Genomic DNA, 9,332 nt, shown 5'->3' on the forward strand with positions numbered 1-9,332 from the left:
AAGCTCTCTGGAGGCTTCGCACAACTGCAGGAGGAAGCGGAGCAGGACGGGGACGGAGGATGCCAAAGCTCACGCTACAGCCAGTGAAACATCTGTTTGGCCGCCAGCACCTTCTAATGGCTCAGACACATGAGGGACGTTTAATGGCAAACATTTCTTGGCCATTGTAAAAAGATTCTTTTTTATATGCGCACTCTATCTTTGTTTTCATGGAACAGGCCGGGATTCCAGAGCCAGCCGGATTCTAACAGGGCACCTGCAGCCCGGGTCTCGGTCTGCACAGGAAGTTTCATATCCTTTCCAGAGCAGCTCACTTTCACTCTGGAACTGGACACACTTCAAGATGTTGATAATTACTGATGTTACCCCTGCTGAAAAATCCTGCATAAACCAGCATGTATTCCATGTTGGTCCAACTGAGCTGGTGTAACTCCCGCTTCACGTGCTTTGGACCAGCAAACTATCAACTAGTATCCCATGCTGGTTCCAGCACGCAAAACATACCTTAAGCTGGATTTCTCTTCAGGGACAGGAGAAGAATAGTTCACTTTAAAATGAAAATTCTGTCATCATTTACTCACCCTCAAGTTGTTTCAAACCTGTCTGAATTTCTCCCTACTATGGAAGTTAATGGGGTCCATTAACTGTCTGATTACCGACATTCTTCAAAACATCTTCTTTTGTGTTCAGAAGAAGAAAGAAATTCATACAGGTTTGAAACAACTTGAGGGTGAGTAAATGATGACAGAATTTTCATTTTTAAGTGAACTATTCTTTTAAGACATGAGACTGAGGCTGCTCTCTCTCTTTCTCTCTCTCATTTCTTTAAAATAATTCATTGAAATTACCACAAGTGAGATTGTGAAAAACAGTCTACAGTGCAGGTTCACAGGGACACCACTACTATCAAGCTTAGCATTACATACTAAAAGAATATATGTGTAAGCATAACGTGATAAAACTTTACAATAATGTTCAATTTATTAACATTAGTTAATGTATTAGGTTCCATGAATTAACAATTAACAATATTTTAGTATTTATTAATCTTGGTTAATTACATATACTTGTAACATTTACATATACATTTTTAAAATGTCTTAAAAGTTAAATTAACAAATATGAATTAACGATGAACAATATTTAGTATAAATTTATTTAGTATATTAATTAACATTATGCATCAACATATGTATTATACAACCAGGATTAATAAATGCTGTAAAAATGTTGATATTTGTTTAGTTGTGATAACTAACATTAACCGTGTAAATAGGATAGTTCACCAAAAAGTTTGTCATCGTTCATAAATATCCTTATGTCCTTCCAAACATAAATACATTTATTTATTCTATGGAACACAAAAGAAGATACTTTGAAGAATTCTGAAACCAGTTTGGGTTACCTTTAACTTCCATTGTATGGGCAAAAAAACAAAACGTCTCAAAATATCTTCATTTATGCTCCACGGAAGAAAGGCTGACAGATTTGGACTGACATGAGGGGGATGACAGAATTTTTCATTTTTGGGTGAACTATCCGCCTAACAAAACTAAACCATGTTGTAAAGTGTTACTGCTAAAGTTTCATTACTCTTTTAACAGCAATATATATATATGTTAGCATATTTGTGCTTAACTTTAAAGAAATTAGCAAGTACATGCATGATATTGCTAATAATACGGAGACAAATTGAGCTTTTTGGTCCTGAGAAGGGAGAAAAACAGTCCAAAGGCCAAAGATAATCAATGAGGAAGATGTGAAGAAAAGATCAAGAGTAAGAAAGGGGGGAAATTATAAGTCAAAGCAAAAGAGGGTGTGTGAGAGAGAGTCCTCACTGTGCCGCTTACAATAAATCAGGCTTCTCAGTGTATGCTCTACTTTGGCCGCTGTTTGATGTGAAGAAATGGTGGGTTTTGAAGTGAAAAACTCCAGAGGTATGGGACAGACTCTCGTAAGTCAGGGCCACTGACCCTAACAGTGAGACACGGCCATATATTACACCCTGCTGGACAGCTTCTAGAGCAGAAAACCCCCCTGACTCCCATCTGTACTATCTCATGCACTGACGGATTGATGGGGCCTACCTCATTCACTCAAGCTGTCTCCCAGATTAGCTTACAAAAGTCCTCACTTCAGCGCACACTACTGTCCTGGCTGGACGCTTAAGCCCTTAAAATATAAAGACATGTCCAACAAATGGCTATCAAGTGTCTCTTTCTTCATGAAGCTCTCAGTATAGAAACACACACACACACACACACACTTATTTCCCAATAAGGAAAATTCCATAATTTACTCACTCCTATTTTACCAATTTAAGATATTGAGAAAAATCTAGATATTTTTTGATCAGTTGTTTTGGACCCCATTGACTTTTTATTGTATGTTGACAAAAAATATCTTTATTTTTATCATGAAAACGTTCTTTACAATTATTCTTTTGTGTTCCACAGAAAAAAATAAAGTCGTACAGGTTTGGAACGACATGAGGATGAGTAAATGATGACAGAATTTAAATATAGTGTAATAGTTGTATAGGTGAACTATACAATTTGAAAATTAAACCACATTCATCAGAAAACCCCAAATTCCATGCAAAGATCACTGATAAATACCACTAACTGAAACCACATTTAATACAAATATGCAATTATCAATTGCACGGCACAGGGGAAAGTGAGAGAGTAATAGTCTGTCTCCTGTTTCCTTTCTTCTTCCAGGTTTTAATCTCCAGAGTCTGCTTCACTTATGTGTTATAACTGAATGGTGTGAGCACATCATCACTTTGCCTGCTGGAATCCAACACCTCTCTTTCAAAAAGGCTCTTGGGTCCCAATCAATTACACTGATACACACACCTATCAACATAACCTTTCCTTTCCTTTTCGCTCTTCCAACCAAAGAGAAAAAAAGAAGAGAAAACATCAATAACCAGCCATCACCAGAGACAAATTTATGGCTTCCTTAGTGCCATTATCAGCCCAGTAGGCCAGCAGAGAAAGAGAGAGAGAGAGAGAGAGAGAGAGAAAGAGAGAACTCCTTCAGCAGACCAGCTCTCCCGTGACCAGTCAAACATACGCTGTGTGGAGTGAGGAAGAGATTCTGTAAGACTGTAAAGTGTATCGAGCTCGGGTGTCTACTCCAAACAACAAGACTTTGAGAAATATCTGTAAATGTTCAATGGCAATGCAGAGGAAAGATAAGTTCCCTATCGGTGTGATCTCAAGTCTGTAACAAATCCACACTGGTGCAGGTGTAGTGACTGTCACATAATGAGCACAAATGTAATTGGTGGGGTGAAAAGTTTACTGGGGAGCTCAAAGTCCAGGTTGTAGCAATTTTACAATATAAGAAACAATCTTAACTATTCAGGTTTTTGTATTTACCATGAGAAACTAAATAGAAACTGCAGCACTCGTTGTATTAAGTGTTAATCTTATGAATAAGACTTCCAATAAATAAAATAATTAAAACAAATGGTCAAATTAAATATTAGGTGTCTTTAAACAACACAAAAAAAAAAAAGTACTGTTAGGTACAATGTACTCATTGCGTGGGATATGGGTAAGGTTTGGGACAGGTTTGGAGGTATGGTTAGGTTTAAAGGGTGTAAGAGAATGGAGAATAGTGTAATTATAAATGTAATTACGTAAATTAATTATAGCTGTAATTACATTTTTTAATATAAGTACAATGTAAAAAAACATGTATAAGTGCACTTTATCAAATGATTAATTTATATAAAGTGGGACCAAATAAATCATTCTAAATAATTATGCACAATACATTCAATATTATAATAAAAATATTACTGGCATTCTGTCTATCCACATGCTCGCAAACATAATGTAAAATATGTTTTGTAATGCATTGCCTGACTGAAATATTTGCCAGTACCTCTCCCTGCTTGATATTAATTCTTTTATTTTAAATGCCAGAACTGGATGTAATTCAGTACACAAGTGTACTGAATCGCATATTTACATAATTGGAATTTACATAAGTGGTTGACAGTGAGAGAAGAATGAGATGTTAAGTATGACCATTAATGATATTTCCATAACTCAGCGTCTCTGGCATAAAGCACTGCTCATTAACAGTGCAGAAAACACAACTTAATAAGTCTCCAAGGAGTTTCGCAAAAACGGTTTAACCTTAGACTTACAAATAATAAAAAACATGGCTCTGCACAGACTACATTAGAAAGAACAGTATTGATAGGGCATATTTGTTCTGTTACATCAGAGCCTGTGCTGTGCTGCACCAGGCACAACAAAATCCAAATTGAGAGGGGGTGGGAAGAGAGAGAGAGAGAGAGAGAGAGAGAGAGAGAGAGAGAGAGAGAGAGAGAGAGAGAGAGAAGCCCAAACTGAAACCCCACACACACCCATATAAACAGCACACACCGGATAATTCAAATTCTTAAGGATGAATCCTTCTCACACTCCCATCTGAGCAAGAGCAGGAGGCTGCAGGGTGTGTGTGTGTGTGTGTGTGTGTGTGTGTGTGTGTGTCACAGGTGTCTCCAGCTCTTGCTCTGACTGAACTTTACTCTTATTACCACAGTGATAATTTGCCTGCACTGCACTTTGACTTGATCCTCTCACCTCACAGTAATAAAATGATTACACTCAAAACCGGCATAATTTAAGATGACCTAACCAAACAAAAGAAGAGAGATTATATTTTATCACCATTTTATGGGATGATTCAGCACTTCTTTGTCATTTTCAGAGAGGATAATATGGAATGACTACATCAAAATAACATATAGTAGGCTACTGAAATTTTATTACATCTGGAAAAAGTCCAAAATTGTGCTTTAAATCTCCTGGGTTGTATTCCTGAGCACATGCATTTGATATGAGGGTCCTTAAACTTCTTAGAAATTATACAGGTTGCAAATATTGTCAATGAGGCTAGGTAAACGTTATTGTGATCACAGTAATGAACAATTTTTTTTTTTGTTGTCCAGAACATAATGGAATTATGAATAATTTAGATGTAGGCACAGTAGGCTGATCTATGGGGGAGAGCGGAGCACAACATAGCGCGGGGCTAGTTGTAACACACTTGTTTTATATAGGCACAAATGCTAGCATGACGAAACTTACTGTATTTACTAGTTGCCATATCAACATTATATAGAGAAAAAATTGCGCCAAAATTCAGAAATCTTTGGAAGATATCACTGAACATTTATTTAACCATAGCAAAAGTAAATTTCTTATGTTCATTTTTCATCTCTATTTTTTGTTTATTTAAAATTAGACAAACCTGATATTGTTTTAATCTCCAATATGTTATTTAACAGTTGATATAGTTATTTAATGCTTCTCTAACTAGCAGAAGACACTAGCCTGGTTTAAATTCCATTTTGCACAGATGGGGTTACAATGTGCCCCTATTAGAACTATTCTATTATATTATATTCTATACTTTTATGAATTCTATTGAGAAAACATGAGAAAAAGGTGAAAAAAGAGTCAATGTTCAGAAATGATTAATTATTTTTATGTTTTCAACTATGCTGTATAGCTGCAAAAATGTGTTTATTTTTAATGATTAAAAAATGCCATTATTTTATATAAAGTTAAAAAAATTATTTTATTGAGAAAATATTTTAGTTTGTCTTGTATATTTGTTTGATTAGATCAGATAGCATTTTAATCTGTCCTATGGTCATGTTACAATGTGCCCCTCACATGTTACAATGTACCCCACCTATGGGGCATGCTGTCACATTTCACTTCCATTATTTCTGGGTATATCAAGAAAAAAGTATACAATGTATTAATAAAACAAAACCACATAATTGTACTAGACATGTGTGAAATGAATGTGGGGAAAATACTCTGAACCCTACGTAGATTTGCACAAACTGAGGGAGTCAAAAAGCGTTACGCTGTGCCCCGCTCTCCCCTAGACTGTACGACAGAATGAGTTTGAGAGAGGCGGATCTCTAACGCGCACCGTAATGAAACTAAAGTCATAATGACAACCTGTTCGAGGCAAAACTTCTTAACTGGTTAAAATTAGATTATTAAATGTCAATGGACAGCCAACTGTCACTATAAGCTATCAAGATCGAGAAAACTTTATTGATCGATGCACCTCTAGGATAACATATCTGGACTTTCACACACCGATCCGATTCCGGGCACGAAAAAAAAAACAAAAAAAACGTTTAATAGATTAGAATAAAACGGAGAATCGTTATAGGCTATTAATTGCAAATAACACATAATTAGACTGCGTTCTTAAAGACTCCATATAGATACCATAGCCAAAACTTTCTACTTGTTACCAAAAGCATGTGTATAAGCCTCCTAATTATCATCATGGACCGTAGGCTACTACTACTTATGAATCGATTAGCCTATCTGAAAATGAATACGAGTCTGATAGTTTCTCAAAGTTGCGTTTCTTACCCAGTGATTTGTTTGCGCGCAGGCACAACAAATTCAACGTGCCTGATCTAATCGAAGTTTGCATTTACCGTTGAGGCAATTTGATCTTTCTCAAAGTAGTTATAAAAAGTCTCACAGACCTTGGTGTACTTGATCTCAGGATTGGGTATCGGTGAGGGCACCAGATGAAGAGATGCCATGAGCGCAGCCGGGTCGTTCTTCACCTCTCCTGGCAGTTCAACTTTACTGGAGGTCATTGCGTCTCTTGAAGATGCCGGTTGGGCTTTTTTTTTCCTGCCGATTTGAGATTACTACTTTGGAATCCTTCCTGTGTTTATAACCAGGTGTCAGCCCTGGTCCATTTTTATTGGGCAGAGAATAGGGCCGTCCTCCTAATATAATTAAAATGGAGCATTTACATAAACTACTCTCTCTCCCTCTCTGACCATACGGAGTGAAAGATACCACCCACTCTCAAGACAACGCTATGGAGGAGTATAAGGATTTATCAAGAAGAAATTCAGCTGACAGGCAGTAGTAAACTGCACTGTAAAAATGTTTAGTGTGGTAAAAATCTAAATGATTTGTCAAAATAGTCTATTGTTTTATTATTTAGCTAACAGAACAACACAACTAGCCTAAATGTTAACAAAGACTCGTTTTCAAGGGGAATATTAGGTAAAAAAAAAAAATAGTCTATTTAATAACACATTTATTTAGGCTAATATGACCGTATTAAAGCTTAACATAGGCTATTTTAAGAAGTTTTTCAAATCATGATTTTTTTCATAACCAAGTTTTCTTGAGGTTAAAAATAATATATTTTCCATGCGCTGCGTAAACGTTATGAAACTGTCTTCTGGACTGAAATTAGGCTACATTAGACCACTAAATCAATTCTTCTTTTTCATTTAGGGTAGGCTATCAATGTATTTTTCAGACTTCCCTGACTGCTTGTTGAAATGAACAATAAAAGTAGGCTATTAAATAAAGGCTAGCCAATGTTTCTCTCCATAAGGGTTCTCAAACTGTCACGCGAACGTTAAAGTTTTCTTTGGCAAGGTTCCGTTTGCCCCTTTGATTCTCACAGATTCTCCTATAACATATCTATCCCGTCAGAATGTTATTCAACTATCTAGCCTACATCAAGCGATCACAGGTTATTTCCTCGTCGTCCCTCCTGCAGCGCCAGGACTCTGATAGCATTTCCCTCAGACTATCCAATAAACATTAAAGAGTATCTAAAAAGGCCATTAACACTCTCGAAGAGTTTGCGGTTTAAAGGATTAGCCAACACAGACATTCACACTTACACTATGTAACTGCTGGATAAGGAAGCTCTTGAAAACACCGGATCGCGACAAAAACATCTACGATTATGTCGCAGATAAATAAAACAAATAATCGCCTTCACACTTAGCCTACATGGTTTCTAGTCGAAGAAATATTGGATGTTGTGGAGCGTTTATGTAATCACAAATTCAAGTAAAATCCTACATAACAGCCTAATTGTTTATAAAACCTTATAGGCCTAATCATTTTAACCAGTCCTGTTATAAAAATGTTGTTGCTCTCACTGTGTCATGCTATTTAACTAACTATTAACTAAGGAATTAAGAATATTAAGAAAATATCGAACGGCCTTTAGTGAATTCCGTTGGACTTAAAAAACATTTAGGTGCTCTCTCTGTGTGATGGCCTGCAAAGGCAAGACTTGCAATCCAAAAACCCAATAGGTTAAAGTGTTATGTCATCTACACTTACATAGCCTAGGCCTATATTGCCTATACAGCCTAGGCTAACTTCTTTTTTTTTTTTTTTTTTTTTAATGGCCAGTCTGCGTGATAGTTATCATGTGTGACATGCTAAGCCAGGGACTGAGGGCTGTTAAGATGATGAAGGGGACGGGGTGTTATAATTTGTTAGAACCCACTGGGGTGCTTTTTCTCCATCAGCACATCCCCCTCATTTCGCAGCACTGACAGTATCTGCCTCACATCAAAGACGACACCCCAGAACAAGTGACAGTGATTAATGCAAACAAAACATACCGCTACCATCCTATCGTTTCTTCTGTTCACAGTCACCACAGCCATCGCCGAACTCTGGCCCTCTTTGTTTTTACTTTGTCAAACAGCGCCACCCGGTGGACAAATATACGCATTACAAGTTGAAGCTGCGCTGTAATGCTTTTCTGAATGAGAAGAACTTACAAGAATAAGAAATCCCAATGAATAACAAGTAGGCTATGCAAAACACTGATATGTTATATTTAGAGACTAAATTAAACAAATACCTAGTTGTTGTTGTTTTTTGTGCATCTGTTTTTCAGTTCACATAGGCCTATGTGCTGTAGGTCATTGACAAATAAATGATGATGATGATAATAAAAAATTTTTTATACGTTTAGCCTACATATTGCGTCAACATCAAAAGAAAGTAATAAAATATTGCATCTTTTTTTTGTTAAAGCTCAACAAAAATAGAATTTTTTAATGAATTGCATTTATATGTATGTGAATATATATAGAAATTACTGGGATATTTTTTCTCAGACAGAAAAAAAATCAGCGTTACTTTTGAACTGAAATGTAGTGTATTAGCTTACTCGGTTAACTCCAACTTCTGTTAATAATTCTAATTAAAAATCTTCTCTTTTTTTCTTTTTTTACACCTCGTAAACAAAAATTAATTGAACGTCAGTCTACTGATTTCTCTGAGAACTCGTCTCTTTTAGCGTTGAGTTCGCAAACGATAGTTGAACAAATAAGCTACGTAATGATATTTTCTAGTTGATCGAACTCGTATTTGTCTCAGCACGAAGAGGATGGATAGAGTGAGAGCAAAGAGGAACCACCAACCTGTCATGTCAGTGTGTTTAATGACATCTAAGTAGCAGGAGGAGGGGCGGGGAAATGG

At 36.4% G+C, this 9,332-nt stretch overlaps 1 protein-coding gene across 1 annotated transcript in view; it reads right to left on the minus strand.

Annotated features, from left to right (window-relative positions):
• The window catches only part of aldh1a2 (aldehyde dehydrogenase 1 family, member A2), a 22,248-nt gene extending 15,359 nt beyond the window's left edge, over window positions 1-6,889 (minus strand). The window contains exon 1 of the mRNA XM_084405704.1: window positions 6,550-6,889. The gene's annotated coding sequence lies outside the window, so the exon portion shown is untranslated. The remainder of the gene's footprint in view (window positions 1-6,549) is intronic.
• Between the last annotated feature and the right edge of the window lie 2,443 nt (window positions 6,890-9,332).

Source organism: Rutilus rutilus (genome assembly GCF_951802725.1).
Source record: "Rutilus rutilus genome assembly, chromosome: 3".
NCBI classification, from domain to species: domain Eukaryota; kingdom Metazoa; phylum Chordata; class Actinopteri; order Cypriniformes; family Leuciscidae; genus Rutilus; species Rutilus rutilus.